Source organism: Akebia trifoliata, chromosome 2, assembly GCF_017979445.1.
Source record: "Akebia trifoliata isolate Shusen 1 chromosome 2, ASM1797944v1, whole genome shotgun sequence".
NCBI lineage: Eukaryota > Viridiplantae > Streptophyta > Magnoliopsida > Ranunculales > Lardizabalaceae > Akebia > Akebia trifoliata.
In genome coordinates this window covers 27,483,074-27,495,573 of record NC_141376.1, presented here as the reverse complement: position 1 = coordinate 27,495,573, position 12,500 = coordinate 27,483,074, and positions in this window count along the sequence as shown.

The following is a 12,500-nucleotide window of genomic DNA, read 5'->3' as shown; positions in this document are numbered from 1 at the left end:
AACCTTTGCCGCTCCACGCTTATAGCCACAAAAATCAATAAATTCTCCAACGGGCCCAAAAGGCCCAAATTGCTAAACACATGGCATTTTTTATCAAATCAACAATCACAAAAATCTCAAAAAAATTAATAAATTAAAAAAATAGGGGACTTGGGATGCCAACCCATCATTCACCTTTCGCCGCTCCACCTCAAAATCCACAAACACCTTAAGCCCATGCAAGGCCGACAAACCCTTAACCCTCTCCTAAACTAATTTTCCACTTTACACCCTAACCTAAAATTAACTCCATATCATCTAAACCCTAACACCTATCTTCCCTCAAATATCCAACCTAAAACAAATCTTAATCAAGCCAAAATGACCTACAACCCTTCTAAACCCAAGCCCAACACTTAAAAGCCCATAAACCACTACCCATATCCAATTCATTATCCAACCCACTACCTTAACCATTATCCACTACCCACATCAACCAATCACACTCTCAATATCAAAAGATGGCACATGTCATCACCACCCTTCACCTCCCTCATCTAATCACCTACCCCATGACCATTCTCTAAACACTCCATCTAACCCACATCACTTCCCTCCAAAATCACCTCAACCCATACCCTACCCTACCCTAACCTAACCTATCCCCATCCTCTAACATCATCAACCACCCACACCTCAACCCATACCCTAATCCATCACCATTATCTAACATCATCAACCACCCATATCACTACCCATACCTTTATCCATCATCTTACTTAAAACACTCCAATAAAATCACCTCAACCCATACTCCCCTCATCATCAACTAACTAACCCATACTTCTCTCTCTAATCAAACAACCACTATCAACCAATCAACCAATCTCATCACCTCACTCTCTCATCACATATGCCACATGGCATCATCCCCTTCCTCCTCCTAAAAATCAATCCACCAACCTCTTATACAACCCATTTTCTTAAATCTACACCTCACCTCTTCAACCAACCTAACACTCCTTCTCTAAACAACTCCCTTACATCCTCACTCCCTCATCAACCATCACTCATATTAATCCACCAAACACTCTATCCAAATAGATTTGGGTAGGATCCAAACCATTTGGGTCAAAATCTCACCCATTTTCATTCTTTACAAAATTACCCCCAAATTCACTCCAAATTTCATAACCCCATCCTCTAAAAATCATGCCATTACCCATTATCCCAACTCTTCACCCCATTATACCCCTCAAACCATCTCAACACCTATAAATACCCCTCCCCTCCTTCCAAAAAGGGTTACCAAGTCTCCTAAAAAAAATCTACTCACCCCTCTTCTACTCTATTACTCTCTCATACCACCTTCTAAAAAAAAAGTAACTTCACTCTCATACTTCAATAAGGATCTAAGAAGCATAGAAGAAGAAGAAGAAATGAAGAAAGAAGGGTGAACTTGAAGCTTCAAAGTGGGTTCAAAGCACCCCCATCTCTCTTTATCCTCTCCTTCTCCATTTTCTAATACCCCCTTTCTACTCTTTTATTTTTATATTTTAAATGAGTGGACCCCAAGGCTAAAGGTTCATAGGTCATTTCCATCAATGAAATGACCCTATGATCAAGTCGAAAATGAATCCCTATCGAGGGTACAAACACTTACACGTGGCACTTTATTTACCGATGTTCTTTAAAACCAAAATGATCGAATTATGTTGAGGTTACCGTCACTTGGCGGTGAGAAAAGGGTGCCTAACCCCTTCCCTTTTCTCCAACCGTGCCGCTTGCCTGAATCTCTAGGTTTGATTAGTTCCCTATCCGTTGCAAGTCACTAACGCCAAAAATGACAATTTTTTGAAAAATGTGCACCGGGTGACCATTCACACCCATTTACAATTTGAATGGTGACGACTCCAATTCTTCGTAGATGTGGTCGTCATAATGACAAAATCCACGTATCTACAGCTAGCGACTCTACTAGGGATCATGGCTCATCCCTCGTGACAACTCGGTTATTTTGAAAAAAAAAAGGGAAGGATTTTGTTTATTTACTAACGTTGTTCGTTTGTTGTTTCTTATGTTTCTTTTTTGTTTTTCTCGCATGTACACGTTGTAATATTTATTTATCTTTTGTTGCTTGTATTATTGTAAGGGGGTCGATGAAAAGAAATAAAAAAAAATGGCACGTGTGCACTTGCGAGCATAGCCTCACTTCCAAGCCACCCCACCCTCAATGTACTTAGTCCCGATGCTTAGTAGTTTTACGGCTTGATATCGTTATTTCAAGTGCCAGGAATGAGCACATCAAATCCGATCACCAACCAACGACGTGTGTATTTCGATATGCATCGAGGTTTGAAGATCGGGTAGCCGTGAAGCCACCTATTAAACTCATGCATGTGCCCGATTAGACAATGCTAAGACACAAGTTTAAAGTTTACATCGACCCCCGGACAAAAGTTGTATTGGTTTAGTTGTTATCGGGCTTGAAACCCAAGTTGTAAGCCCAAAAGTGGCAATTAGATCATAGGTTTACTTTGCTCTCCTTTTATATCCCCTTAGGTAAAGGGGAGGGAATGCTTGTTGCATCATGTTCAAATAAAAAAAATAGTGAGCAAAGGGCTTAAAACAAAGAGACATGAAAAACAGTGGTAAAGAAAACAATTCTGGGAATTTCCAGAAACTGGATTTCTTTCTGGTTCGTGTCCATGACACGGATGGACAAAAATAAGTATCATCCGTGTTGGGAACACGGTTGAGTCAAAGCATGCCTCATCCGTATTGGGAACACGGTTGAAATAGAGACTACTTTACCCGTGTTTTGAGCACGGTTGAAACAGTAAATGTCTCATCCGTGTCCAAAACACGGATAACAGAATGAGGAGTACATCCGTGCCATTAAGACGGACTAGATTGAACTCAACCCTACATAATGAACTCGACAGTCCATTTTTTAATAGGCTCACTTACTATTGATCAAACATTGATGACCCTTAGAAAAAAAAAATCCCAAGTTTTGGACAAATTAAATAAAATGGATCTTTGTTAGTCAATGTTTTCGAAAATAAATAAAAAATAAAAAATGAGAAAATAAAAAAAAAGGGGGGGGAAGAATTTACAAATTTTCCAACTCGAAATAATTTTGTGAACCGGGCCCCCGCTTATGTCCATTTAAACCGGGCCCACGAGCCGAACCATCCCAATTGGGCCCACGACCCAGATCCAATCCAACTGGGCCCACTATCCGAACCATCCCAACTGGGCCCATGACCCAGATCCAATCCAACTAGGCCCACGATCCGAACCATCCCAACTTGGTCCACGACCCAGATCCAATCCAACTGGGTCAAAGACCCAGATCCAATCCAACGGGGGTCCACGACCCAGATCCATTTCCAAATGGGTCCATGACCCAGATCCAGTTCCAAATGGGTCCACGACCCATATCCATGTTCAGTTGGGTCCACGACCCAGATCCAGTTCCAGTTGGGTCCACGACTTAGATCCAATCCAACTGGGTCCACAACCCAGATCCATGTTCAATTGGGTCCACGACCCAAATCCATTTTCAATTGGGTCCATGAGCCAGATCCGTTTTCAACTGGGTCCACGACCCAGATCCATTCTCATCTGGGTCCAAGACCCAGATCCATTCTCATCTGGGTCCAAGACCCAGATCCATTTTCAACTGGGTCTACGACTCAGATCCAATCCAACTAGGGTCCACGACCCAGATCCGTTCAACTGGGTCCACGACCCAGATCTGTTTTCAACTAGGTTCACGACTCAGATCCATTTTCAACTGGGTTACAACCCAGATCCAATCCAACTGGGTCCAAGACCCAGATCCGTTTCAACTGGGTCCACGACCCAGATCCATTTTCAACTGGGTCCACGACCCAGATCCATTCTCATCTGGGTCCAAGACCCAGATCCATTTTCAACTAGGTCCATGACCCAGATCCGTTTTCAACTCGGTCCGTAACCTAGATTTATTACAAATCAGATCCAGATCTAATTTTGAACCAAGATCACGATCTAACAAAGATAACAACTGGTCAATCAACTCGAATGTATTCAAAAAAAAAAATCAGATTTCAAAAGGCACTAATGGCAGTCCTTGATCAAAGTCGGTGCCTAGAAAGATCTTACCCTGTTGATACGAGGGGGATAGACTACGTTTATTAAGGGAACAAGGTGATTTAAGAGTGCCGTTGTGCGCCATCTCTTCCTTGGAGATCCGCCTGGCCGACGGTGATTTCAGAGAACTGAATTGGAGTCTACCAAAAACATGGGCATTCCAACTCGATTTATCTCAGAAATTACTTTTTCAAAATGCTTTCCTGACTCCGCATCGATGCCAGTTCCATGCTGATAAAGTTACCTTTTTCAAAATGTTTTTCCCGACTCCGCATCGATGCCAGCTCCGTGCTGATGAAATTACTTTTTTCAAAATATTTTTTCCGACTCCACGTCTATGCCAGCTCCGTATTGATAAAATTACCTTTTTCTAAATATTTTTCCCGACTCCGTGTCGATACCAGCTCCGTGCTGATGAAATTACTATTTCAAAATATTTTTCCGACTCCGTGTCGATGTCAGCTCTGTGTTGATGAAATTACTTTTTCAAAATGCTTTCCCGACTCCGTATCGATGCCAGCTCTGTGCTGATGAAAATTACTTTTTCAAAATCTTTTTTCGACTCCGTGTCGATGCCAGCTCCGAGCTGATGAAATTACCATTTTAAAAATGATTTACCGACTCCGTGTCGATGCTAGCTCCGCGCTGAGTTAATTCCATTTTCAAAAATATTTTACCGACTCCGTGTCAATGCCAGCTCCGTGCTGATGCCAACTCCGTGTTGATGCCGACTCCGTGTCGATTCCAGCTTCGCGCTAAGTTAATTCCGTTTTCAAAAATATTTTACCGACTCGGTGTCGATGCCAGCTCCGTGCTGATGTAATTCTTTTAAATATATATATATATATATATATATTTTACCAACTCCGTCTTGATGCCGGTTCCGCACCGAGAAATTATTTTTTCGTTAAAATTCATAATAAACAACTTTACCTGATCTAATAAAACGTTATGCATCTTCATTTTTTGTAAATAAGATAGTAACACTTGGTCTTCTGTATCCATAGGTGACCAAGCGAAAGAAATACAAGCAGCCAGAAGTGCCTCCCTATTTTCTCAGATCATCCACAGTCACCATAAGTTCTTCTGAACCAGCACAACCTCCAGTGACCGAAGCGTCAGGTATCGACCCGCAAATAACAACATTATTAAAGATAATTGAGAGGCAAGAAAAGATAGTGAGCACTGTGTTAGCCAATGCCAGCATCCTACAAGCTCAAACGATACAGCAGCACGCATCCGGGTCGAATCAAGAGTTACACGAACAACCTCCACAGGGACCGCAGACCACAATGCCACCTATAGTGCCCGAATACCAGGGGCCTCCGCTCTATATTCCATAGAACCGACCACCCCCTGTGGTCATTCCCGATGATGAATGTGAGTACAGGGCTACGGAGGCCAAAAGCGTAACAGATGAAAAATTGGCTCAGTAAATCGAGTCTCTACAGGAAGAGATGAGGAGGATGAAGGGCCTCAATATCATGAGTGGAACCCGATTCAAGGATCTGTGCTTTTACCTCAATGCTCAATTACCAGCCAAGTTCAAGTGTCCAGCATTTGAAAAATATAACGGAGTAGGGTAGGGTGTCCGCTGTCGCATCTGAAGTTGTATTGTGGATCCATGTGTCAGTATGGCGAGGATGACAGGTTATTGGTGCAATTATTTCAGAAGAGCTTAACAGGGCCGGCACTCAAATGGTTTTCTGGGTTGGATCACTCACTCATTAAGAACTGGCAGGACTTAACCGAGATGTTCTGGCAAAATTACCTGTTCAATACTGATGTAGGGCTAGATCGAAACGACATGGCCAAAATGACAAGGAAGCAGAGGGAAACAGTGAAAGAGTATGCATAGAGATGGCGAGAGTCCGCCTCACAAGTAAGGCCTGCAATGACAGAGCAAGAGATAAACACTACGTTTATCACGACACTAGGGCACGCCTTCTATACTCATCTAGTGGGGCACACCACAAGCACATTCTTGAACCTGGTACAAGTGGCGGATCGAGTAGAGGACGGGATCCGAACCGGTCTAATCTTCGATTTCACGAGTCTAGGGGCAACTACAGGAATCCCTTCTCAGAGAAAACCAGTACCTTCAGGAAAGAAGAGGGAAGAAACTCAGGTCAATAACGTGCAGTCAAATCAACCCCTCTTCATCCCTTCACCAGTGCCAAAACCACAAGCACCATCAACTTTATAGGTACCAGCACCGCTAACATGGAACCCTCCACCTCAGAATCTGTTTCAAGCAAATCCTCCACCAGTTGCATAGCAGGCACCACTATACGGGCAGAACCAGCAGGCATGACCCAACAGAGTAAACAGAGTGTTTACCAGGTTACCCATGACACTATCGGAATTACTGCCAATCTTAGTTAGGGGTGAGTATCTCGCAAAACGTCCGCCAAATCCTGAGACTGCCAAAGGGCCAGGATATAACCCCAATTTGTTCTGTGAATTCCACATGGATGCACCAGGGCACTCTACAGACCAATGCTGGCAGCTCAAGCATCAAGTACAGAACCTGATCGATAAAAAGGCTCTCATCCTAGATAGGTCTGCCAATCCGCCCCAACAACAGAATATCAATCAAAATCCCCTACCTACTCATAATGGAGAGGGGAGTGGGCACATGGTAAATGTCATCTGCGGAGAACTCGACTTTAATCCTTTTGATCTGATAGCACCTATCAGGACGAAAATCAAGGTCCACTTAACCCAAAAATCAAGGACGTCAACGGTTAACACAATCAACCATTATGCAACAAACCCATCGCAAAATTCACTACTACCACTCAGATTGGTCGACCTCACCATCCATCCCACTCATCAAAATACTGCTACCCGACCACCTTTAGTCATACCTTACGGATCACCCCATCATCAAAATTTGACACGGCTTCCCCTTGTTATACCCTACACACTGCCATGTTCTCAATGATCAACTCAACCCCCCTTCACATACCATACACTTCGTCTCCACGTCTACTGCTCGTCATTCCATATACTCCATCAGCTCCTCACACAACTTCTCCTACTACCACTACCTCCAAATCGTCACCACCACCCCTCATCCTCAATATGAAACCCGATCACTCCCCATAACCATACGCTCGCCTAAACTATTCCCCTATAGTTCCAATCAGGCAGTTTCCTAGAGCTATGAGACCACTATCACTACAACCACGGGGGTCGAAGCAATGAAGGAAACAATAGTGGCTGATATTGCCCATATGACAAGGGCAGGAAAATGTAAAAAATTGTTAGAAAATGGGATAAACATTAGGGAAGAAACCAAAGAGACAGCAAAAGAGGAAACAGATGAAGAAAAAAGGAAAACGAAGGGAAAATGTAAGATGTATAAGGATGAGAAGACGGAAAAAAAAGGTGAAAGTTACAGACAAGGAAGCTGCAGACTTCGTTAAGCTCATTCTCAAGAGTGAGCATAATATAGTGGACAGATTTAATAAACAGCCAGCTCAAATCAGTATCTTGGGACTAATGCAAAAATCGGAAGAGCACCAAGAGGCATTACTGAGAGTTCTGAGGAAATCACATGTACCTGTAACTACCTCACCAGCACAGCTGGAGCAAACGGTCAGCCAGATCATGGCCCCCAATCTTATTATTTTCACAGAGAACGAATTTATGCCTAAAGGAATGGGGCACGTCGACCCATTAAACATCATGGTCATATGCAAAGGCATGATGGTCGCCAAAGTACTAATTGATAATGGCTCAACGCTTAACGTCTGTCCGCTTGAAACCTTCCGGAAACTCAACGCTAATTGGTTGCATGTGAAACCCAACAACAAGGTCGTCCGAGGGTTCGATACTTCAAGAAGGGATTCGCTGGACGAAGTGGATTTATCAGTCACTATAGGTCCTTGCACCTTTGAAGTAACATTCGAGATCATAAAGATACCGACAACCTTCAATTTATTACTGGGCAAGCTGTGGATCCATATAGCCGGAGCAGTACCATCCTCGTTAGACAAAATAGTGAAATTTATCATGGGACAAAAGATGATATCCGTGCTGGCGAAAAATCTCATTCCAGTGGGGAGAGCTCCAGATGTGCCATTCATCGATATCTAAATGACAAAGGGCAAGGGACTCTACCATTCATACCAATTCGCTGCTGTCAATCACATCGAGAAAGGAAATGAGAAGATAAGGGCAAAGCTATCAAGAATAAGTCTGATGATTGGTCGGATTATGAAAAGGGCAGGCTATCGGCCCAAGTAAGGGTTGGGACCGGGAGGAAGAGGAAGAGCTACACCAGTTGAAGCAAAAAAGCATACTCGTTATTTTGGTCTGGGATTTAGGCCCACAAAAAAGGATATTGCAGAAATAAATGACAAGAAAAAGGAGCTTCGACTAGTGAGAAGGCAAAATCGTGAACCGAACATCTGGAATCTAACCGAGTCCCTCACATTAGTGTTAGCTTCCCAAGATCACATGCCAAACCCAACAGCTTATCAGAACCACTATCAGCAAAAAAGTCAAAAATGGTAAATCCCAAACCGGTGCACATTCATGAAGACTCAGTTATTAAGTCCCAATCCTCCTTCGTAAAAGGCATTGATGTTCTATTCAATGGGGATTCTAACGAAAGTCTATCGGAGACAACTCAAGAATCCACTAAAGTGGAAATCACTACCAACCAAGAGAACGACTCACATTTTCCAACGGGTATTGACTGGGCATCAGTCGTCATCCCACCGAACTTGAGAAGAACTATGCCCCAATCTGACAACAATCAATCGGAGATCATGGTCATCTCCGAACCACCATCCAAATCATCCAACGAATCACTTGCTCATCTCATCCGCCCCCTCAGAGAAGGGGAGACATTGCACAATTGGGAAGAATTCCCATTGACACTTAAGGCTGTTGAGGCCTCCAAAAAAAATGCCGTTAGGCGACATCAATTTGCCCGAGGATCATAACGAGCCCTCGTCCTCGAGTAAAGACTATTTGGGGGGTTCCCTATCTTTATTAACAAGTTTGCATAATTGTTCTTCTTATTTCATGTATCCAGAAAATCACAAAAAAATAAATATTTTTCAAAAAGCAAAAAAATCAAAAATTTCTTAAAAACCAAAAAAATCAAAAAACTTTTAAAATCGCAAAAACACAGATATTTTTCAAAAACCGAAAAAAGAGTTTTCGAGGGATCTATCTCCATCGAATGAGTACTCAGATAAAACAGAAGTTGAAAGGGATGAATATGATTTTGATCTTGAACTCAACTTCGACCTCATGGGGATAGAAGAAAAGTCTTAGGACGAAATGGAATACCCACCCAAAGAAATCAAAGATTTGGTAGAACGACACAAGAAAGGTGTTCAGCCAAACATCGAGGATACAGATTTAATCAATCTTGGTACCAAAGATGACCCACGAATTGTCAAGATCAGAGCTTTGTTAACGTCGCAACAAAAGGAAGAAATGGTCGAATTCTTACGAGAGTATCAAGACATCTTCGCATGGTCGTACAGAGATATGCTGGGGTTAGATACAGATCTCGTTGTTCACAAGTTGCTAATTGCTTCTGGAAGTATACCAATCAAACAGAAACTGAGAAGACTGAAGCCTGAATGGACCCTCAAAATCAAAGATGAGGTCATGAAGCAGTTCGAAACAGGGTTTCTTGCAGTTTCTACGTACCCTGAATGGTTGGCTAACGTCGTCCCAATACCCAAGAAAGATTGGAAGGTACGTATGTGTGTTGACTACCGAGACCTAAACAAAGCCAATCCTAAGGATGATTTTCTACTTCCACACATCGATATTCTAGTCGATAGTACAGCAGGGCACGGCATGTTTTCGTTCATGGACGGCTTCTCGGGCTATAACCAGATAAAAATGGCAAAAGAAGACCAAGAAAAGATTGCATTCATCACACCATGGGGTACTTTCCACTACAAAGTCATGCCATTCAGACTAAAGAATGCGGGGACGACGTACCAATGAGCAATGACCGTCTTATTCCACGACATGATCCATAATGAAATGGAGGTCTACGTAGACGATATGATTGCTAAATCTAGTATTGAAGAAGACCATCTGGTAAATCTGAAAAATTTGTTTGACAGACTCAGAAAATACAGTTTGAGGTTAAATCTGGCAAAATGTGTGTTCAGGGCAACATCGGGCAAACTACTGGGGTTCATCGTCAGCAAAAGGGGCATTGAAATAGATCTGGCTAAGACTAAATATATCCTCGAGATGAAAGCACCTGTCACAGAGAAAGACGTTCGGGATTTTCTAGGGAGAATACAGTAAATCAGTCGATTTATAGCATAATTGACGCTTATCTGCGAACCAGTATTCAAGCTACTGAAGAAAGTTACGTCAAAGAAGTTGAACAAAGACTGTCAGGAAGCATTCAATAAGATTAAGCAATATCTGCTCAATCCCCCAGTCTTAGTCCCTCCTACGCCAGGGCGACCTCTGTTGATGTACATCTCAGTGCAAGAAACATCTATGGGGTGTGTGCTAGGGCAACACGATGAATCATGACGGAAGGAACAGGCTATCTACTATCTCAGCAAGAAATTTACCGAGTATGAGGCAAAGTATTCAACACTTGAGAAGACTTGCTGTGCATTAGTCTGGGCATCTCAACGACTGCGTCATTATTTGCTCAGCTACTCAACTATACTCATCGTCATGATGGACCCCCTGAAGTACCTATTCGAAAAACCAGCACTAACAGGCCGCACAGCAAAATGGCAGTTATTGTTATCTGAGTTTGACATCACCTATGTCACTCAAAAAGCAATCAAAGGACAAGCCATCGCGGACCACCTCGCCGAGCACCCATTGCCTGACTACGAGTCGTTAAAGATAAACTTCCCGGATGAAGCTATATTATTTACTGAGATTGAGAACGATGATGATGACGAAGAACCAGGCTGGAAAATGTACTTCGACAGAGCAGCCAATCAGAAAGGAAACAGAATAGGGGCAGTCTTGATTAAACCAGATGGGTCCCATGTACCGATCGCAATCAGGTTGAAGTTCCAATGCTCTAACAACGAGGCTGAATACGAAGCATGCATAGTAGGGTTGAAAGCAGCACTAGATCTCAAGGTAGATGAGATTGATGTTTTCGAAGATTCAAGCCTAGTAGTCTATCAGACGATTGGAGAAGGGAAGACTCGGGAACAGAGACTAGTCCCTTACCATGAGTATCTAGAGGAACTAAGCTCACACTTTGACAGAATTTCATTCACGTACATGCCAAGAGCTAAGAACCAGTTCGCCAATGCACTAGCTACGCTTGCTTCCATGATCAGTATTTCAGAAGATCTAGTCATCAACCCAATTGAGCTCGGGATTCAAGACGAGCCAGCCTATTGTCTACCTGTCGAAGTTAAAGAATTTGAAGAAAAGTCATGGTATTCGGACATCAAGGCATATCTCGATGATCGAACCCTTCCCTCAGATGCAACACCTAATGACAAAAGGACTATCCAGAAATTGGCAGGGCAATTCTTCATCAACAATGGCATTCTGTACAAAAAATCGCACCACGAGGTCTTACTCCGATGCGTGGCAGAAGCATAAGCAAAAGAAAAACGACTAATCGAGACCGTACATGGTAGAGTCTGTGGACCTCACATGAATGGTCATATGCTAGCAAAGAAGATTATGCAGATGGGATATTACTGGACAACAATGGAAAGTGACTGTTATCAGCATGTTCGCAAATGTCACCTATGCCAGATCTACGCCAACAAGATCAATGCTCCGCCTTCAGAGCTACATAATATGTCCACTCCTTGGCCCTTCTCACTCTGAGGAATGGACGTCATTGGGCCAATCTCACCTAAAGCTGCAAATGGGCATTGCTTCATTCTAGTGGCCATCGATTACTTCACTAAGTGGGTAGAAGCTGCTTCATATGCCAACGTCACGAAAAGTAATGTCCTAAAGTTTGTCAAGAACAACATTGTCTGCAGATATGGGCTTCCCAGCGGGCTAGTGACTGATAATGCCAAGAACTTCAAGAACAAAGATATGATCAAGATGTGTGAAGATTTCCAAATCACTCATCACAATTCTAAGTAAAAGAATCAGACTATGGCAAGATCGAAGCCACCGGCACGATGAAAATCCCAAAAAGGACATCGATGCGCAAAAATGTGGAAATCGGGTCTGGTGAAAATCGTAACTAGCACCAGGGGCAATGAGGATTTAAAAATAATAATAAAAAAACGAAACTCCTGGCCCGCAAGAGTATAAACTATGAATGGCGAAATCCTTCCAAGAAAACCCGTGGTCCAAACAAATAACAACCTTCCGATACTAGGATACTGGGGATGACTCTAAATGAACCAAAAGATAATTGATACTTGTATCCC